This window comes from Dendrobates tinctorius, unplaced genomic scaffold, assembly GCF_039654945.1.
Source record: "Dendrobates tinctorius isolate UK_male_01 unplaced genomic scaffold, ASM3965494v1 ptg000075l, whole genome shotgun sequence".
NCBI classification, from domain to species: Eukaryota; Metazoa; Chordata; class Amphibia; order Anura; family Dendrobatidae; genus Dendrobates; species Dendrobates tinctorius.
The window spans coordinates 40,788,977-40,811,010 of NW_027361743.1; the positions used below are offsets into that span (position 1 = coordinate 40,788,977).

Genomic DNA, 22,034 nt, shown 5'->3' on the forward strand with positions numbered 1-22,034 from the left:
AAAGCGAACCTGTCAGCAGGACTTTGCTAAGTAAACTACAGACACAGGTTGGCGTTGTTATTCTGATTAAAATGATACCTGGGTGAAGAAATCCGTCTTGTAGTTCTTGTGTAATCTGTGTTAGAAGTTTTCAGTTAATGATATGCTCATGCTCTGGGGCAGGACTGTAGGCAGAGTCTTATCTTCCTGTTCTAAGCCAGAGAAACCAAGGAAAGACCTGCCCACAGGCCGCCCCAAAGCACAAACAGTCTGTCTCTCTCTATGATGAGGAATATGTTTGTGATTCGGGGCTGATTACACAAGAACTACAAGGCAGATTTTTTCACCCCAGGTATCATTTTAATCAGTAAAATGTCGCCAACCTGACAATGCCTGTAGTTTGCTTAGCAAAATCCTGCTGACGGGTTCGCTTTAAAGACTATTTTATGCATATTAGCTTGGATTTTCTTTTATGTTTTTCATTGTGGGCAGGGTTTCGGCTTTCCAGATGTTTTCTTCTTATTCATCAATAGCGACTTTTTACATAGTCGCAAAATTTACACATAAATATCCTCTACTCCCACCTCCGGAATGATTTTATACATGTCTAAAAATGTTCCATTATTTTTGCATAACATGCAACTTTTTGCGCCAAGAACATTTTTGATTTTGCCCATAATTCCAGAATCACATGTGCCATTTTGAAGAGTTTGGCGAGAAAACAAATGAATATCACAAGACCCTCCCAAAAAAATGACTTTAGAAAAACACAGCAAAACAGGAATCGGGGTCTTAGGTCGGGGTCTTAGGTCTGATGACAAGCTTGCTGATGGTTTCCATGACTAACAGACATGGGAAAGCAGCTGTGAACTTCTTTGGAATCAATTCAACATAAGTAAAGCAATGTACTTATAAAGTTGCACAACTCTTTCTGCATATTGCATCTATAGAGAAACTGATAGCATGAACCGCAAAGTCGAGTTCATCAGGAGACGCAGCGAATGGTCACATGACTACGTGTTATCCATAGCTGTACATCTGCACATAAACCTATTGACTTGTACAGAGGCTTCATACTCTGATACATATATTTTTCTACGTGCTCAATCCTACAATTATCCTCATCCCGCAAGCTGCCATCCCTTCCCGTAATCTCCCCTCAAAGACATTTCTAAAATATAGAAAGTATTACAAAAGCAGAAGTGCGCGTTAAGACGTAGTCGTATTCAACCATAAATCACCCTCGTGACGCACAAAGGAAACAGCGACATATTCAGCTCTGCTACATCTGCAGACAATAAGACATTGTTTCAAACATTTTATTTTTGCACAAAAACGACATATTATTGCATGCTGGTGCGTATAGTTCCCTGATCTGCAGACAATGCTATCAAACCAGTAAAGATTAAACTACTATTCTGTGGGGCAGTAAGCCAAGTATAGGGGCTTCCTGGCAGCATACTACATGGCAGGCTTTTCACACCTGACTACAACACCTATCATTTGACTGATAATGGAGTAATAATCACCATATGTGATTCTGCCCTCCGGTACAATGACAAGAGTGGAAACAATACCTTGTCAGCAGAACTTTTCCTCGTCTCATTTTCCTGGCGTTTTCGGGAGTCCGCAGCCCTGCCTGGTCCCCTATAATCAGGCTGGCAGCTTGTATATCCCAGTGATGCTGTATACAGCTGTGCTCTACATCACTGCCGCCCGACCAGAGCGCTGACTGTTTCCACAATCCCACAAGCCCGGCCCATCCGTATTAAGGGACTGGGGCTAAAAACAGCTGGAATTCCATAAGTTCCTCTGGCAGCTGCTTGTAGTAAGACACCAGTATGATGAAAGCACGTATTACTGTAAATGTGCAGCGTCGCTTCTCTGCTAATTATCCCCCATTTCTGTCTCGTTTGGTAAGAAAAGCAAAGAACAGAAAGAATATGATTTCAGGACGTCTCTAATAGAAATGTTCTGGTCTGTTAGACGTATGGAGATCAGGAACTTCGCTCTCTGGAAATGCAAAGAATAGGATATGGCATTTAACCCCTTACAGCCACAGCTGCATTTGGACCTTAATAGATGCAGTGATACCAAATATATTTACTTTTATATTAACACCTACAAAAGACCTGCTGAGTTCAAAATGCCCAAAACAGTGTTTACTCTAACGAGAAATCACACAAAACCATTGTTTTTGTGCAAAAATATACAATCAATTTTATTATATAAAATTCATATCATCACAAATCCAATGAGTATATATAAGGTGGAAACAACGAACCACTCCACACAATGTGCACAAGATTTTAACCAGAAAATAACGTCTGGTACAGGGTATGAATACAAGAGGATTTTAATAAATTACTGCCTCATGATAAAGTGCCTGTGCATAAAATTGCTCATATCTCATAAAGAGATTAAAGTAAACATCCTCAAATATGGAAGCAAATAGGACAATGGTCCCTTACTATGCTACTGGCACCTCTCAAGTAACAAGGTTAAATAAGCCCCTATACACCCTGTAATCTGCATCACGCCCAGCAGGAATTCACAGTAAAATTGCACAGGAACAGTGTCTCTTACCCATGTGGACAGGTCGAGCGGTGCTGGCAAAGTCCCGACGCGTTTCGCCAGAAGGGCTTCCTCGGGGGGCTGTGTGGCCGATGCTGTGGGCCAAGACCCTCTTATACTGGCATAAATCAGGATAATCCATGTCCGGTGTGCGCGGTCATCACGGTACCACATGCGCAATCAGCGCGATGTCACCATGTCATTTCCGGAAGTGAACACGCGTCATAGTGCCCATGCTGCTATGGACACACCGACGCGCGCGGCCATCATGGCGGCGCACGCGCAGTCAGCGCAGAATCCCCGCTGCGTCACTTCCGGCCATCCCAGAAGCCGACGTGCGTCATAGTGCCCATGTTGCCATGGACACACAGACTCAGGCCAACTCCGTAAGGATGCCTTTCACGGCGCGGCAGGTGCGCGCACCGCGCATGTCCCTCCCAAGACGGCCTTACATAGATCTAATAAATGAACAATGTTACCATATTCAACCATGTGTATCGCTTATACCAAAACCGCCCGCAATAAGGGACATGATGCAGATCCAAGGGAAGGATTATATACAGATATGATACCATATGACATCCAGGAACATAAATGCAGGTCGCAAAAAATAATAATAATATTTTAACCCCTTCACTACCAAGGGTGGTTTGCACGTTAACTCCCGGGCCAATTTTTACAATTCTGTCCACTGTCCCTTTATGAGGTCATAACTCTGAAACGCTTCCATGGATCCCGGTGATTCTGACCTTGTTTTCTCATGACATATTGAACTTCATGTTAGTGGTAAAATTGCATTCAAATAACTTGCTTTTATTTGTGAAAAAAACGGAAATTTGGCGAAAATTTTGAAAATTTCGCAATTTTCCAACTTTGAGTTTTTATGCCCTTAAATCACAGCGATACAGCACACAAAAAACTTAATAAATAACCTTTCCCACATGTTTACTTTACATCAGCACAATTTTGGAACCAAAATTTTCTTTTACTAGGAAGTTACAAGGGTTAAAAATTGACTGGCGATTTCTCATTTTTGCAACACCATTTTATTTTTAGGGACCACATCACATTTGAAGCCACTTTGAGGGGTCTATATGATAGAAAATACCCAAAAGTGACACCATTCTAAAAACTGCACCCCTTAAGGTGCTTAAAACCACATTCAAGAAGTTTATTAACCCTTTAGGTGCGTCACAGGAATTTTTTGAATATTTAAAAAAAAAATGAACATTTAACTTTTTTTTCACAAAAAAAATACTTCAGGTTCAATTTTCTTTATTTTACCAAGGGTAACAGGAGAAATTGGACTGCAAAAGTTATTGTGCAGTTTGTCCTGAGTACGCTGATACCTGATATGTGGGGGGAACCACTGTTTCGGTGCATGACAGAGCTCAGTAGGGAAGGAGCGCTGTTTGACTTTTTCCATGCAAAATTGGCTGGAATTCAGATCGGACGCCATGTTGCGTTTGGAGAGCCCCTGATGTACCTAAACAGTGGAAACCCCCCCCAAATGACCCCATTTTGGAAACTAGACCCCCCAAGGAACTTATCTAGATATGTGGTGAGAACTTTGAAACCACAAGGGCTTCACAGAAGTTTATAACGTACAGCGGTACAATTAAAAAATCATATTTTTTCCACAAAAATGATCTTTTCACCCCAATTTTCATTTTTCCAAGGGTAACAGGACCCTAAAAGTTATTGTGCAATTTGTCCTGAGTACGCTGATACCCCATATGTGGGTGTAAATGACTATTTGGGCGCATAGCAGAGCTTGGAAGGGAAGCAGCGCCATTTGACGTTTTTGGCTAGAATTGAGATCGGACACCATGTCGCGATTGGAAAACCCCTGATGTACCAAAACAGTGGAAACCCCCCACAAATGACACCATTTTGGAAACTAGACCTCCTGAGGAACTTATCTAGATGTGTGGTGAGCACTTTGAACCCCCAAGGGCTTCACAGAAGTTTATTATGCCCAGGCATGAAAATAAAAAAATCATATTTTTTCCACAAACATGATCAATTAGTCTCCAATTTTTTTATTTTCCCAAGGGTACCAGGAGAAATTGGACCCCAAAAGTTGTTGTCCAATTTGTCCTGAGTATGCTGACGCCCCATATGTGGGAGAAAACTACTGTATGGGGACACGTCGGGGCTCGGAAGGGAAGTAGTGACGTTTTGGAATGCAGACTTTGATGGAATGGTCTGCGGGTGTCATGTTGCCTTTGGAGAGCCCCTAATGTACCTAAACAGTGGAAACCCCCCGCAAATGACACCATTTTGGAAACTAGACCCCCTGAGGAACTTATCTAGATGTGTGGTGAGCACTTTGAACCCCCAAGTGCTTCACAGAAGTTTATAACGCCTGGGCGTGAAAATAAAAAAATCATTTTTTTCCGCAAAAATGATATTTTTGCCCCCAATTTTTTATTTTCCTAAGGGTAACAGGAAAAATTGGACCCCAAAAGTTGTTTTGTAATTTGTCCTGAGTAGGCTGATACCCCATATGTGGGGGTAAAACACTGTTTGGGCGCATGGCAGAGCTTGGAAGGGAAGGAGCACCATTTGACTTTTTCAACGCAGAATTGGCTGGAATTGAGATCAGACGCCATGTTGCCTTTGGAAAGCACCTGATGTTCCCAAACAGTGGAAACCCCCAATTCTAACTCCAACCCTAACCCCAACACACCCCTAACCCTAATCTGAGCCCTAGCCCTAACCTTAGCCCTAACCCTAACCCTAATGGGAAAATGGAAATAAATACATTTTCTTTTAGTTTTATTATTTTTCCCTAACTAAGGGGGTGATAACGGGGGGTTTGATTTACTATTTATGGCGGTTTTTATGTTTGGCGGCTGTCAGACGCTAAAAGACGATTTTTATTGTAAAAATAGTTTTTGCATCACCACATATTGATAGCTATAATTTTTCCGTATTTTGACCCACCGAGTCATGTGAGGTCTTATTTTTTGCGGGACGAGTTGACATTTTCATTGGTACCATTTTCGGGCACGTGACATTTTTTGATCGCTTTTTAGTCTGATTTTTGGGACGCAGAATGAACAAGAACCAGCGTTTCATGAATTTCTTTTGGGGGGTGCATTTACACCGTTCCGCGTGCGGTAAAATTGATAAAGTGTTTTTAATCTTCGGGTCAGTACGGTTACAGTGATACCTCATTTAGGTCGTTTTTTTATGTTTTGTCGGTTTTTTGCAATGAAAACAATTTTATATAAAAAATAATTATTTTTGTATCGCTTTATTCTGCGAGCTATAACTTTTTTATTTTTTTGCAGATGACGCTGTATGGCAGCTTGTTTTTTGCGGGACAAGATGACGTTTTCAGCGGTACCATGGATATTTATATGCGTCTTTTTGATTGCGCGTTATTGCACTTTTTGTTTGGTGGTATGATAAGAAATCATTATTTTTTGCTTCGTTTTTTATTTTTATTTTTTAAGGGGTTCGCTAAAGGGGTTAACTAATGGGACAGTTTTATAGGGCGGGTCGCTACGGACGCGGCGATACTAATATGTGTACTTTTATTGTTTTTTTTTATTATTTTGAAAAAATGGATTTATTGGGGAATATATATTTTTTTTTTACTAATTTATTTAGCGATTTTTTTAAAATTATTTTTAACACTTTTTTTTTTTTTTTTACTTTATTACCTTGTCCCAGGTGGGACATCACTGTCCTGTGACAGGTCGCTGATCTGTCACATCACAGATCACTGTGACAGATCAGCAATCTGTCACAGACAGTTCTGCAGACTTCCTCATGCCTGCGCTTTGCAGGCAGTGAGGAAGTCAGCTCCCTACAGGCCCCCGAAGGCCCCCGTCGCCATCTTGGATCCGGGGGCCTGTAGGGAAAGAGACCCCCGCAGCAGCGCTGCACATTGCGCTGCTGTGGGGGGCTCAGGGAAGCAAGGAGGGAGCCCCCTCCCTGCCGATGCTTCCCTTTAAGCCCCGGTACACCGCGATCGCGTTTGATCGCGGTGTGCAAGGGGTTAACGTGTCGGGGGTGGTCCGTGACCGCCCCTGACACATTGTGCCGGGTGTCAGCTGTGATAATCAGCTGACACCCGGTCGCGATCAGCGGCGCTCACCACGTGGGCGCCGCTGATCGCTGGGACGTAATATTCCGTCCATGGTAATTAGGTCCAGGGTCACATGGACGGAATATTACGTCCATTGTACAGTCATGGCCAAAAGTTTTGAGAATGACACAAATATTAATTTTCACAAAGTCTAGTGCTTCATTTTTTCTAATGGCAATTTGCATATACTCCAGAATGTTATAAAGAGTGATCAGCTTAACAGCAATTACTTGCAAAGTCAATATTTGCCTAGAAAATTAACTTTATCCCCCAAAACACATTTCAACATCATTGCAGCCCTGCCTTAAAAGGACCAGCTAACATCGTTTCAGTGATTGCTCCATTAACACAGGTGTGGGTGTTGATGAGGACAGGGCTGGAGATCAATCTGTCATGATTAAGTAAGAATGACACCACTGGACACTTTAAAAGGAGGCTGGTGCTTGGCATCATTGTTTCTCTTCTGTTAACCATGGTTATCTCTAAAGAAACCCGTGCAGTCATCATTGCACTGCACAAAAATGGCCTAACAGGGAAGAGTATCGCAGCTAGAAAGATTGCACCTCAGTCAACAATCTATCGCATCATCAAGAACTTCAAGGAGAGAGGTTCCCTTGTTGCCAAAAAGGCTCCAGGGCGCCCAAGAAAGACCAGCAAGCGCCAGGACCATCTCTTAAAAGTGTTTCAGCTGCGGGATTGGGCTACTAGCAGTGCAGAGCTTGCTCAGGAATGGCAGCAGGCAGGTGTGAGTGCATCTGCACGCACTGTGAGGCGGAGACTCTTGGAGCAAGGCCTGGTCTCAAGGAGGGCAGCAAAGAAGCCACTTCTCTCCAGAAAAAACAGCATGGACAGACTGATATTCTGCAAGAGGTACAGGGAGTGGACTGCTGAGGACTGGGTTAAAGTCATTTTCTCTGATGAATCCCCTTTTCGATTGTTTGGGACATCTGGAAAACGGCTTATTCGGAGAAGACCAGGTGAGCGCTACCACCAGTCTTGTCTCATGCCAACTGTCAAGCATCCTGAAACCATTCATGTGTGGGGTTGCTTCTCAGCCAAGGGAATGGGCTCTCTCTCAGTCTTGCCTAAAAACACAGCCAAGAATAAAGAATGGTACCAGAATGTCCTCCAAGAGCAACTTCTCCCAACCGTCCAAGAGCAGTTTGGCGATCAACAATGCCTTTTTCAACATGATGGAGCACCTTGCCATAAAGCAAAGGTGATAACTAAATGGCTCAGGAAACAAAACATAGAGATTTTGGGACCATGGCCTGGAAACTCCCCAGATCTTAATCCCATTGAGAACTTGTGGTCAATCATCAAGAGACGGGTGGACAAACAAAAACCTTCAAATTCAGACAAAATAAAAGCATTGATTTTGCAAGAATGGACTGCTATCAGTCAGGATTTGATCCAGAAGTTGATTGAGAGCATGCCAGGGAGAATTGCTGAGGTCCTGAAGAAGAAGGGTCAACACTGCAAATATTGATTTGCTGCATTAACTCATTCTAACTGTCAATATAACCTTTTGCTACTCATAATATGATTGCAATTATATTTCTGTATGTGATAAAAACATCTGACAAACACACATAAAAACCAGAGGCCAGCAGATCATGTGAAAATATTATATTTGTGTCATTCTCAAAACTTTTGGCCATGACTGTAGGTAAGGGGTTAACACAACAATACCCATATTATTGTATTACCCACAAAAAAAGGGGGGGACATACCAAATCATAAAGAAAATAAAATAAACACACAAAAAAACAAAAAAAAAGAAAAAAAGGAAGAAGAGAATTGTAAATTATAATGAAATATACATATAAATATGCTGCGACTCCATATGCATTCATCTTCCATCGATTTAATCGCCAACGATGTATACATCCTTTAACTCTAGGACAGTTAATATGGCAATTCCACATCCTCATGATCCGAATAATGCCATAAGAGGGGTCTTCAGAAACCAGATTGATGATATTTCAAATATATACCAACTGTTGAAAATTTAAAAACTTTTATATTAGTTTGGCTTTTATTTGAAAAGAGCGGTATTGAAATAGACAACCTGTCACCAGGTCAAAAGTGGCCAATTTTTGCACTTATATTATTTCTACTGTTTCACCGAGTATGGCATGTTTTTTTTTTAAATCCGCCATATGGTTGTAGAGATAGGGCCTTATATTTAGTGCAAATTTTTATGATCCTTACCAAAGTGGTGATACAAGATCCTCTGGGGCGTGTCTTTCAGCTGCTCTGCATTATTACCCTGTGAGCACCGCCCCTGGTAAAGACCATAAATATTAACATTAAATGAATAATCCCATATCTCTGGAACTGTATGATGAATACTCAGGGAAGCAAAAACTGGCCTTTTTTGACCTGATGACAGGTTCTCTTTAAACTTTATAATTTTTTGACTTATTTATACCTGAACATGCGATCATTTGATTGCTTATGCAGTACACCGCAACATTTCTGTGTTACAGACTTAGGACGGGATCACACAAATGCGAGAAACCCGGCTGAGTCTCACATGTTAATACCCGGCACTGCCGCCGGCACTCAGGAGCTGAGCGTGCGGCACCATGTATTTCTATGCAGCCGCACGCTCCGATCCGGGTGCCGGCGGCAGTGCCGGGTATTAACATGCGCCACACGGCCGTGTTTCTTGCATGTGTGATCCCGGCCTTAGGCTGGAGTCACACTTAGGCCATGTGCACACACTGAGTGTTTGTTGAGTTTTTTACCCCAGTATTTGTAAGCCAGAACCAAGAGTGGAACGGTCAGAGGAAAAGCATAATAGAAACATTTGCACCACTTCTGCATTTTTCACCCACTCCTGGTTTTGGCTTACAAATACTGGGGTAAAAAACTCACCAAATACTCAATGTGTGCTTGTGGCCTAATCGTATAAAAAAAATCGGTTCGATTTTGACGGCCGAGAATCGCACAAATGTTCCCCGATTTCCTCGCATCTAGTAACAGCGTGACATCTGTATGGCATCCGCATGCAATGCGATTTTAACATGAGCTTTTACATACAGCAGTTCTCTCTATGTAAAAGCTCATGTTAAACCATCCTCAGTGAGCTGGCAATCTGTCTTGTTTGGTGTAATCCAGATCTCAATTGTTTTTTATAGTTCAGATAGTGAGGGAATACGTGCCCTATAAAAATTATTAAAATAATTTTATACATAAGGAAAGATGCAGAAACCCCTCAGAGTGTCAGGGTCTCTATAACAGTGGCATGGCCTACGTCTATGGTAAGTATGCTCTGGCTGCCCTAACATAAGACAAGAAATAGACAATAAAACAAAATTATGCTAGCTGTAAAAATCACCGCACACTTAACATACTGTATTGTAGAAGAGTATTAGGTAGGTGTGGAAAATATGTTGCAAACGAAAGATGCTTTCAAAAATAGAAGGGTTAATTATTTTTATCAATTGACAAAATAATTCAATAAACAAAAATAGAAGGATTCATTTTTTTCATCAAGTAACAAAATGCAAAGTGAATGAACAAAAAATAAATTTGAATCAATATTTCATTTGACCGCCCTTTACCTTCAAAACAGTACCAAAGCATCAATTCTTCTAGGTTCACTCGTATAGTTTATGAAGGAACTTGGCAAAGATATTGTTCCAAACATCTTGGAGAGCTCACCACAGATCTTCTGTGTATCAGGCTTGCGCAAATCTTTCTGTCTCTATATGTAACCTCAAACAGACTCGATGATGTCGCGTTCAGGGCTCTGTGTAACCGTATCACAAATTCGAAAACTCCTTGTTCTTCTTTAACATAAAAATAGTGTTTAAAGACATTGGCTATATGTTTGGGCTTATTGTCCCGCTGCTCAATAAATTTGGAGCCACTTAAATGTCTCCTTATTGATATTACATGATGAATAAGCATCTGTCCGTATTTCTCAGCATTAAGGATGTCACTAATCCTTTCCAAATCCCCATCTCCATTTGCTAAAATGCAGCTTCAAACATACAAGGACCCTCCACCATGCTTCACTTTTCCTGCAGACACGCATTATTGTTCTTCTCTCCTTCAGCCGTTCGGCGAACAACCTGTCTTCTCTTACAGCCAAATATTTTACATTTTGATTCATCAGCGCTGAGCACCTGCTGCCATTTTTCTGCACCCCAGTTCCTATGTTTTTGCACACTGTTCCATCGCTTGCATTTCATAGAATCATAGAATCATAGAATCATAGAATCGTAGAGTTGGAAGGGACCTCCTGGGCCATCTCGTCCAACCCCCTGCTCAAAGCAGGATTCGCTAAATCATCCCAGTCAGATGTCTGTCCAGCCTCTGTTTGAAGACTTCCATCGAAGGAGAACTCACCACTTTTTGTTGCAGCCTGTTCCACTCATTGATCACTCTAACTGTCAAAAAGATTTTTCTAATATCTAATCTGTGTCTCCTCCCATTCAGTTTCATCCCATTGCTTCTAGTCTTTCCTTGTGCAAATGAGAATAAAGTTGATCCTTCTACAATGTGACAGCCCTTTAGATATTTGTAGACAGCTATTAAGTCTCCTCTCAGTCTTCTCTTTTGCAAACTAAACAATCCCAAATCCTGCAACCTTTCCTCATAAGACAGGGTTTTGCAGACCGGTCACCATTCTGGTTGCTCTTTTCTGAACTTGCTCCAGTTTGTTGATGTCTTTTTTAAAATGTGGTGCCCAAAACTGGACACAATATTCCAGATGAGGTCTGACCAAAGAGGAGTAAAGGGAAATAATGACTTCACGTGATCTAGACTGTATGTTTCTGTTAATACATCCTAGAATTGCATTTGCCTTTTTTGCTGCTGCATCACACTGTTGACTCTTATTCAGTCTGTGATCTATTAGTATACCCAAGTCTTTTTCACATGTGCTGTTGCTTAGCCCTATTCCTCCCATTCTGTATATGCTTTTTTCATTTTTATTGTCCAGATGTAGTACTTTGCATTTTTCCCTGTTAAAAACCATTCTGTTAGTTGCTGCCCACTTCTCCAGTTTATTTATATCTTTTTGAATCCTCTCTCTCTCTTCTCTAGCATTAGCTATCCCTCCTAGCTTCCATGTTTCCATGTTGAAGATATGAGTTTTCTTAGCTGCAGATTTTCCATGAAGACCAACTTTGGCCAGAATTCTCAGATGGATATACTTGTGTACTACTGATTGTTTCCAGTTCTGAGCTTATGGCACTGCTTGCCATCTTCCGATTTCGATAGGAAGTAAGCATGATGTGTCTTTCATCTGCTGCACTATGTTTCCTTGGCCAACGATTGCGTCTATTGTCCTCTACGTTCTTGATGCTTCTTCAAAAGAGCTTGAACATCACATTTTGAAACACCAGTCTGCACTGAAATCTTTCTCTGGGAGAGACCTTGCTGATGCACTATAACTACCTTGCATCCTGCTGCTGTGCTCAGTATTGCCATGGTATATGACCTTGGACATGAAGCTGTCTTTGACAACCACACATTTGTAGTAGCAAAGCCCCTTTACATAGCAATTTGTTTAGGCACAGCCCTTCATGCAGAATGATGTCCCCACACAGACCCATTTGGGCATAGTTTTATGTCTTCACACAGCACTCTTAGGCTGTTCACATGCTCAGGATTTTTTGCATTTTTTAGCGTTTTTCCCCTGCAAAAAATGCTTAAAAAACGCATACATTAAGCATCCTATTATTAGAATGAAATCCGCAAATTTTGTGCCCATGATGCCGTTTTTTTCCGCAAAAAAATACTCATTGTGGAAAAAAACGCAACATGTTCATTAATTTTGCAGAAAATCTGCGGATTTCATTGTATTAGGATGCTCCGGAAAAATATGAAAAATCCGCAAAAAAAACGCGAAAAAAACGCGAAAAAAATTGCGGATTTCCTGGGAAGGAGTCCGGTTTTTCTCAGAAAATTTCTGCAAACGTGGGCACATTGCCTTAGGGCTCATTGTTATATCCCTACACAGCCGCCTCCTAAGGGTACAGCATTATGTCCCCACACATGCCCCTTGGGCACAGTATTATGTCCCCACACAGCCCCCTCCTCAGGGCTCAGCATTATGTCCCCACAACCCACCTAGGGTACAGTGTTATGTTACACAATGTAATGTCAAATAGGAAAAAGACAGCTACTCATCTAACCCTGTGCCCCTGCTGCTTCACTCTGCGCTGGGTGTTGAGGCAGAGCTGATGCAGTGTAGTAACGTCATCGCACAGGCTCAGTGATGGAGCAGGGAGCTGACAGCTCCCTGCTCCATCATTATATTCACTGGTTTCCTGATCTCAGGGATCCAGATGTCAATGAAAGTGAGACGCTGGTCACAGCGAGGCCGCACGCTGCAAGATGCCAATGTATCCAGCCCTTTGGCTTTCCCCGTCCGTGGGCCACACCAAAATAGCCAAAGGGCCACATGTGGCCGGGGAGCTGCACTAAGCCCAGGTCAGATCAGCACAGCTGTTTCTGTTTCAGTTACTGAGAGTTTTTCAACCTACATATGGAAGTGAAGCCCATTATCACCTCTTGGTTATAATTGGTACCTCATACACCTGATTATAATCCTACATAATTCCTGACTTGGTGCCAGTGTCCCTACAAGAATTGACGCTCTTTTGAAGCCAAATGGCAGTTCCACCAAATATTGATTTTCTGAGTTTTCTCTTTTGTTCTATCTCTTTGCATTTTGCTAATTGATAAAAATAAACTATTAACACTTCCATTTCTGAAATCATTCTTACTTTGCAGCATTTTGCTTTCCACATCTGCCTAAAACCTTTGCACAGTACTGTAAATGGTTCACAATAGATAGGTGAATGAATGGACAGATAGTAAATCTAGAATTATATATTATATTTCACCTCAAGCCCTTTGCCTTGCTGATTTGTGCTTGTGTACACGGCGGTATTTTTAGATTGAGCGTGATCCGGCAAAATATCACATCGCACTCAGATCAATGTTATTGTATTGGGCCACGCACATGTCTGAATTTGTCACCGGATGGAGTCTGTTGTAGGAAATAAATCGCAACGTGCCTGATTTGCATCCGATATTCGTATCGCCAAGCAAGTCAGTCAGTGGAAAGCATCAGGCTGCATCCGGATGACATCAGAGCGCAGTCCGATTTTGACAGACTGACACAATGTAGAAGATGGAGATTTTTTTTTCTCCATCTTCTCATCTGTGAGGATTGGATCACATTATGATCACACTCTGACAAAGTGTAATCAGAGTGTGATTGGCCTAATTGGTCCTAATGGACAGACATTGCTCAAATTTGGTAAGTTTGCACTTTTATGGCAATGTGTAGTATTACCAATAAATTCACACCATGTTATAGTATGTTTTGATTTTGCTTACGTATCTTCTGGGAAAAGGATGGAAAGAATATGATGTAAACAGGAAAAGTCCTTGAAACGTGAAATCAAAGAGAATTATAACGAGCCGTTACTGTAAATGATTCAGCAAGTGTAAGACTTGTGGTGTGAACTTGTGCAATAGATGGAAACGTCCACACTTTTTTTGTGCTATTACTCTGTAATTGTAATAAGAAAGGAACGCGGCGGGGAACTGAAGCGAACACACAGCAATGCGACACATAAATAATGAGGATGAGCTGCAGCTCATACTATCATCTACATCTAAAGCCTCGCCGTGAACTGATTGACCTGGGAAATGACTCCACTTTTCTTTTATGGCTAATTTTCATTAAAAGGCTTGTCCTGCATTCACAACTTACCCCCTAACCCCAGGAGAGTTTAAAGGGGCTTTCCATGCGTTATCAAAAAATGATTAATGTGAAGCCATCCTGATAAAAGAATTTAAAAAAAAACATTCTTCACCTCTGTAATCCACCATCTGCTCCAGCGCTGTCGCTCCACCGCTCCCGTATAGGAGGTCATGATGTCCCCGACCAACAGTCACCTGACACTGCAGCCAATCAGTGGCCTCAGCAGTCAGGTCAATAGTGGACAGGATGTCATAACTTCCGATAGGGCGGAAACCATCAGAACTGCAGCGCTGATGGAGGGTATATTCCCCGGAGTAAGTATGGCTTCTTTAATCAGTATGGCTTCCTACTGACAACTTTTAATAAAAAGCAAAAAAAACACTTAAACCTTTTAGAAATTGAGTGGCAAGTCATCGACTCCTGTGTTGGCTCAGAATGTAGCTGCTTTCTGCTGGTCCATCCACCAAGCACTATGACAGAAGTAGAGATATTTTCGTGGAGAAAATGGAGCTGATGGGTGTAACTTCACTTGACAAAGAAGATTTTTTTTACATTGATCTTGGTAAAGATTCTGTGCCAAAATCTATCTTAAAAAAACATTTAACATACGCTTGAAATAAAAGCTATATAGTGCACAAGGTGTGTTTTTTTTCAGTATGAAAAACTTGCTATTTTTACCCACCAAATTCCACTGAAACAGAAAAACTGCATCAAAAACACTTGTCCAATAAAAAAAGATTCCACTTTAGAAAATTTTCCGCAAGTAAAATCTACATAAAGATATTTGTGTGGACATGATCTAAAAGGTTTTATAGAAAACACAATAGGGAATTTATGTAGAACATGTTTAAGTATTCATGACATGGTATGGCCGATTCGCACCTATAAAGCCTTCTTTCCCTATTACCAAAATTCCACATTCCCTCAAACCCCTCCAGTTTTAATAATCATACACGGGAGACAATATTTTGGATAAAATTGACCACAGCGGCCATTTATTTTAATAGATGATACAAGGACAATAACCATTGTGAATAAACGGAAAAAGAAGGAGATTCTTGGAGCTACCAAATCTGACACCTCTTTACCAATTATTCAGATTAGAAATATCTTTGTCCACAGCTGTGAAACTGAAGCTCGATATACAATACAGTCATATGTTAAAGTTTGGGCACCCCTATTAATGTTAACCTTTTTTCTTTATAACAATTTTGGTTTTTGCAACAGCTATTTCAGTTTCATATATCTAATAACTGATGGACTCAGTTATATTTCTGGATTCAAATGAGGTTTATTGTACTAACAGAAAATGTGCAATCTGCATTTAAACAAAATTTGACCGGTGCAAAAGTATGGGCACCCTTATCATTTTCTTGATTTGAACACTCCTAACTACTTTTTACTGACTTCCTGAAGCACTAAATTGGTTTTGTAACCTCATTGAGCTTTGAACTTCATAGCCAGGTGTATCAAATCATGAGAAAAGGTATTTAAGGTGGCCACTTGCAAGTAGTTCTCCTATTTGATTCTCCTATGAAGAGTGGCATCATGGGCTCCTCAAAACAACTCTCAAATGATCTGAAAACAAAGATTATTCAGCATAGCTTTTCAGGGGAAGGATACAAAAAGTTGTCTCAGAGATTTAACCTGTCAGTTTCCACTGTGAGGAACATAGTAAGGAAATGGAAGAACACAGGTAAAGTTCTTGTTAAGCCCAGAAGTGGCAGGCCAAGAAAAATATCAGAAAGGCAGAGAAGAAGAATGGTGAGAACAGTCAAGGACAATCCACAGACCACCTCCAAAGACCTGCAGCATCATCTTGCTGCAGATGGTGTCACTGTGCATCGGTCAACAATACAGCGCACTTTGCACAAGGAGAAGCTGTATGGGAGAGTGATGCGAAAGAAGCCGTTTCTGGAAGCACGCCACAAACAGAGTCGCCTGAGGTATGCAAAAGCACATTTGGACAAGCCAGTTACATTTTGGAAGCAGGTCCTGTGGGCTGATGAAACAAAGATTGAGTTGTTTGGTCATACAAAAAGGCGTTATGCATGGAGGCTAAAAAACACAGCATTCCAAGAAAAACACTTGCTACCCACAGTAAAATTTGGTGGAGGTTCAATCATGCTTTGGGGCTGTGTGGCCAATGCCGGCACCGGGAATCTTGTTAAAGTTGAGGGTCGCATGGATTCAACTCAGTATCAGCAGATTCTTGACAATAATGTGCAAGAATCAGTGACGAAGTTGAAGTTACGCAGAGGATGGATACTTCAGCAAGACAATGATCCAAAACACCGCTCCAAATCTACTCAGGCATTCATGCAGAGGAACAATTACAATGTTCTGGAATGGCCATCCCAGTCCCCAGACCTGAATATCATTGAACATCTGTGGGATGATTTGAAGCAGGCTGTCCATGCTCGGCGACCATCAAACTTAACTGAACTGGAATTGTTTTGTAAACAGGAATGGTCACAAATACCTTCATCCAGGATCCAGGAACTCATTAATAGCTACAGGAAGCAACTAGAGGCTGTTATTTTTGCAAAAGGAGGATCTACGAAATATTAATGTCACTTTTATGTTCAGGTGCCCATACTTTTGCACCGGTCAAATTTTGTTTAAATTACAGATTGCACATTTTCTGTTAGTACAATAAACCTCATTTGAATCCAGAAATATAACTGAGTCCATCAGTTATTAGATAGATGAAACTGAAATAGCTGTTGCAAAAACCAAAATCGTTATAAAGAAAAAAGGTTAACATTAATAGGGGTGCCCAAACTTTAACATATGACTGTATATAATATAATAGGTGGAATACCGGAGGCGCTCAGAGTGTATAATTGTTGCTTCACAGTGTTCTTACATTTTACCGTTAATTGTGTTTAACACTGTGTGTGGTCAAATGAGACCGATGTGCAAATACTACATAGTGCATGATTCTAAATCCCTAATTTACACTGACAGGCAATAGCTACTGGTAATTAGCAGATCGGCTTCAACCATTTCATATTCTGTTTTCACATTCATTTATAAACCCCTTTTCTAAAACCCTATTTGGAAGTTGTAAGTTCAGAAGGGTCACCAATTCCAGGCTTACATCCATTAGCTGAGAGGGCAGCTACAAAGAGCTTTGGAGAACCCAAAATCGCACACAGATTTCAATAGGAAAGGCAAATTGTTTAGTTGTCAAAGTGTAACTAGTATTTCACTGTACATGAAGGATAACACTATTTCTGGTCATTTTATGACTAGTGTCCTGCATTTTTAGTAGTTTTTCCCTTTAGGCCTGATTCACACATCCCTGTTTCTTGGGGCGAGTATGAACCACTATGCAAGGATTGGCTGAAGGAGTCCTTCAGATGCATACCGTATATGTAAGGTGGTGGAGGGCAGAAGATGCAACTAATGAAATTATCAAAGCACTCGCAACCAAATGCCACCATCTGCACTGAAGGAGAGAGAGAGTGTTCTCAGAAGGAAGGTTGGATGCCGGGTCAGGTGACAGCTGTGGCGCAGTTGCTAAATATAAAAGGTTGGGAAAGCAAAGCGGGAACTCAGTTGGCGCCTAACTGTAAGAAGAAGAGGACATGTGAGCAGATCAATACACTTGTGGCCAACACGGCAGTAGAGACAACTAAGAGGGATCTGATTCCAGAAGAGGCCAGACTACGCAGGTCAAGCCTCAAAGCCCAAACTTAGCCAGTCAAGCACCGGATGCCTGATTCTGTCCTAATGGAAAAAGAGTGCCTGTCATCCTTATGAGAAGTCTGGCCATTACTTTTAGAGCAGACGTATGGTACAGATAGTGGGGCAGGGCTGTGCTCGGGAAGAGGCGGCCAGGGTGACAAACATAGTGTGCATGACATGACTCACATCTCCAGGACCAGCGGCCAAGCGGGAAGCACAGGTGACCTCTGTTAGGGACAGTGTAACTAAAGCGAGCATGCTTAAAAGGTACATGATGGTGATGGGTCTGGTAGAGAGAGTGACGCCAATTAAGCATCATTATCCACCATCGTTTAACTGCTAGATTATCAGAACAGTATAAAGATAACTGGAACGTTGAATGGACGTTGTATCTATTCTAATTGCTGTGTCCTGATATTGTGCCGATCTGGTTATTGGTAGCGATATCATTACACTTATCTGTACATACAGGTGCTTCTCACAAAAGTAGAATATCATCAAAAAGTTAATTTATTTCAGTTCTTCAATACAAAAAGTGAAACTCATATATTATATAGAGTCATTAGAAACAGAGTGATGTATTTCATGTGTTTATTTCTGTTAATGTTGATGATTACAGCCAATGAAAACCCAAAAGTCATTATCTCAGTAAATTTGAAATATTTATAACACCAGCTTGAAAAATGATTTTAAAATCCGTAATGTTGGCCTACTGAAATGTATGGTCAGTAAATGCTCTCAATACTTGGTTGAGGCTCCTTTGGCATCAATTACTGCATCAATGCAGAGTGGCATGGAGGCAATCAGCCTGTGGCACTGCTGAGGTGTTATGGAAGCCCAGGTTGCTTTGATAGCAGCCTTCAGCTCATCTGCATTGTTGGGTCTGGTGTCTCTCATCTTCCTCTTGACAATATCCTATAGATTCTCTATGGGGTTAAGGTCAGGCGAGTTTGCTGGCCAATCAAGGACAGTGATATTGTTGTTTTTTTACCAGGTATTGGTACTTTTCGCAGTGTGGATAGGTGCCAAGTCTTGCTGGAGAATGAAATTTCCATCTCCAAAAAGCTTTTCGGCAGAGGGAAGCATGAAGTGCTCTAAAATTTCCTCTTGGATGGCTGCAATGACTTTGGTCCTGATAAAACACAGTGGACCTACAGCAGATGACATAGCTCCTCAAACCATCACTGATTGTGGAAACTTCACACTAGACCTCAAGCAGCTTGGATTGTGGCCTCTCCACTCTTCCTCCAGTCTCTGGGACCTTGATTACCAAATGAAATGCAAAATTTACTTTCATCTGAAAACAACAACTTGGACCACTGAGCAACAGTCCAGTTCTTTTTCTCCTTGGCCCAGGTAAGACGCTTCTGGCGTTGTCTATTGGTCATGAGTGGCTTGACACAAGAAAAGCGACACTTGTAGCCCATTTCCTGGATACGTCTGTGTGTGGTGGCTCTTGAAGCAATTACTCCAGCCACAGTCCACTCCTTGTGAATTTCCCCCAAATTTTTGAATGGCCTTTTCTTAACAATCCTTTCAAGGCTGCCGTTATTCCGGTTGCTTGTGCACCTTTTTCTACCACACCTTTTCCTTCCACTCAACTTTCCATTAATATGCTTGGATACAGCACTCTGTGAACAGCCAGCTTCTTTAGCAATTACCTTTTGTGGCTTACCCTCCTTGTGGATTGTGTCAATGACTGCCTTCTGAACATCTGTCAAGTCAGCAGTCTTCCCCATGATTGTGGAGCCTACTGAAACAGACTAAGGGACCATTTATAAAAACACTTAGGAAGCCTTTGCAGGTGTTTTTTGTTAATTATTCTAATTTACTGAGATAATTACATTTGGGTTTTCATTGGCTGCAAGTCACAATCATCAACAATAACAGAAATAAACACTTTAAATAGATCACTCTGCTAGTAATGACTCTATATAATATGAGTTTCACTTTTTGTATTGAAGTACTGAAATAAATTAACTTTTTGATGCACTTTTTGGAAGTGCATTGAGCAGCAGGGTGGTGTGCTGGTAAAAGGGGAAAAAAAATCTTTTAAATCTTCTGCCTGAGCGAGTGTGAATGAGCTGAGTGTGACCTGAGCGTAAGTGCAAACTGTGGTAAGTGTGTGACTTGTGATTCAGTGACTTTGGATTCAGGGAGTTTCCAAGGGAGGTATTACTGAATTGTTGTTATATTTTATTAATACTTTTTATTTATTTTTGCTTATCTTTTGTCTGGTGCAATCCCCATTAGGATGTGCTCCACTATTGCCAATGCCATCCAGTGCACGTCTTGCCGCATGTATGAAATCCTTGAACAGCCGGTCGAGGGTGCATACTGCTGTGCGAGATGTGAGCATGTTGTGCATTTGGAAGCCCAGATAATGGATCTAAATGTGCAGCTGGCAACATTGAGATCCATAGACAATATGGAAAGGAGTCTTCTGCTCACTGAGCAGACGCTCAATGGGATAGATGAGGGGGGATGCTAGGTTGGAGCTGCAGGACAATGAAGCAGCTGGCTGGGTGACAGTTAGAAGGCAGGGTAGAGGGAAGAGCACCAGGGAGGCTAGTTCTGATCTGGCACACCCCAATAAGTTTGCTAAGTTGGCAGATGAGGGGAGTGTTAGTGCAGGAGTAGCAGTGCTGCAGTAAGGCATGTCCTCTGAAAGCCGAAGGAGTGTCTGCTCCAGTAAGGGGGGAAATAGGAGAGCAGGGCAGGCCAGACAGGTTCTGGTAGTGGGAGACTCAAATATTAGGGGAACAGATAGGGCAATCTGTCACAAAGACAGGGATCGTCGAACGGTGTGCTGCCTACCTGGCGCTCGAGTCCGACACATCGCTGATCGGGTTGACAGATTACTGGGTGGGTCTGGTGAGGATCCAGCGGTCATGGTGCACATTGGCACAAATGACAAAGTTAGAGGTAGGTGGAAGGTCCTTAAAGATGATTTCAGGGAATTAGGCTGTAAGCTTAAAGCAAGGACCTCCAAGGTGGTATTTTCAGAAATACTTCCTGTACCACGTGCCATGCCAGAGAGGCAACGGGAGATTAGGGACGTTAATAAGTGGCTCAGGAATTGGTGTAGGAAGGAGGGGTTTGGGTTCCTGCAGAACTGGGCCGACTTCTCAGTTGGCTACAGGTTCTACGCTAGGGACGGGCTGCACCTCAATGGGGAGGGTGCAGCTGTGCTGGGGGAGAAAATGGCTAGAAGGTTGGAGGAGTGTTTAAACTAGGGACGGGGGGGAGGGTATTCCTTTTATAGGAGGGGAAGACAGTGCAGATAAAGACCTGGGCACAAATAATGACATTGGGGGTGGGGGTGGCATGGGGGGTGGGGTTAGAACAGTTAATAATTTAAGAAAGAATAGAGGTACAGAGAGATACATAAAGTGCATGTATACTAATGCCAGAAGCCTCGCCAACAAAATGGAGGAATTTGAGTTAATGTTGTTGGAACACAATTATGACATGGTGGGGATATCTGAGACATGGCTGGACGAGAGCCATGACTGGGCGGTTAATTTACAGGGCTATAGTCTGTTCAGAAATGACCATACAAATAAGCGAGGGGGAGGCGTGTGTTTATATGTAAAATCATCCTTAATACCCATCCTGCGTGATAATATATATGAATCTAATGAAAATGTCCCTGTGGGTAGAGATAAGGGGAGGGGGAAAAAATAATAAATTACTAATAGGGGTTTGTTATAAGTCTCCAAAAATAATGGAAGCAACAGAGAATATCCTCATAAAGCAAATAGATGAAGCTACTCAAGGAGAAGTCATTATTATGGGGGACTTCAACTACCCTGAAATACATTGGGGAACCGAAACCTGCAGTTCCAGCAAAGGTAATAGGTTTTTGACAACTGTGAGAGACAATTACCTTTCACAACTGGTTCAGGACCCAACAAGGGGGGGGGGGGCACTGCTAGACCTAATATT

General features: G+C 41.8%; 1 protein-coding gene across 5 annotated transcripts in view; it reads right to left on the reverse strand.

Annotated features, from left to right (window-relative positions):
* Window positions 1-22,034, reverse strand: part of STARD13 (StAR related lipid transfer domain containing 13) — a 254,912-nt gene that overhangs the window by 103,170 nt on the left and 129,708 nt on the right. Inside the window, exon 1 of one of the 5 annotated variants that reach the window (XM_073583199.1) lies at window positions 1,557-1,721. The exons of the other annotated variants lie outside the window; for them this stretch is intronic. The gene's annotated coding sequence lies outside the window, so the exon portion shown is untranslated. Of the gene's footprint in view, window positions 1-1,556; window positions 1,722-22,034 lie in introns of those variants that run through there. 5 annotated transcript variants of the gene reach the window in all.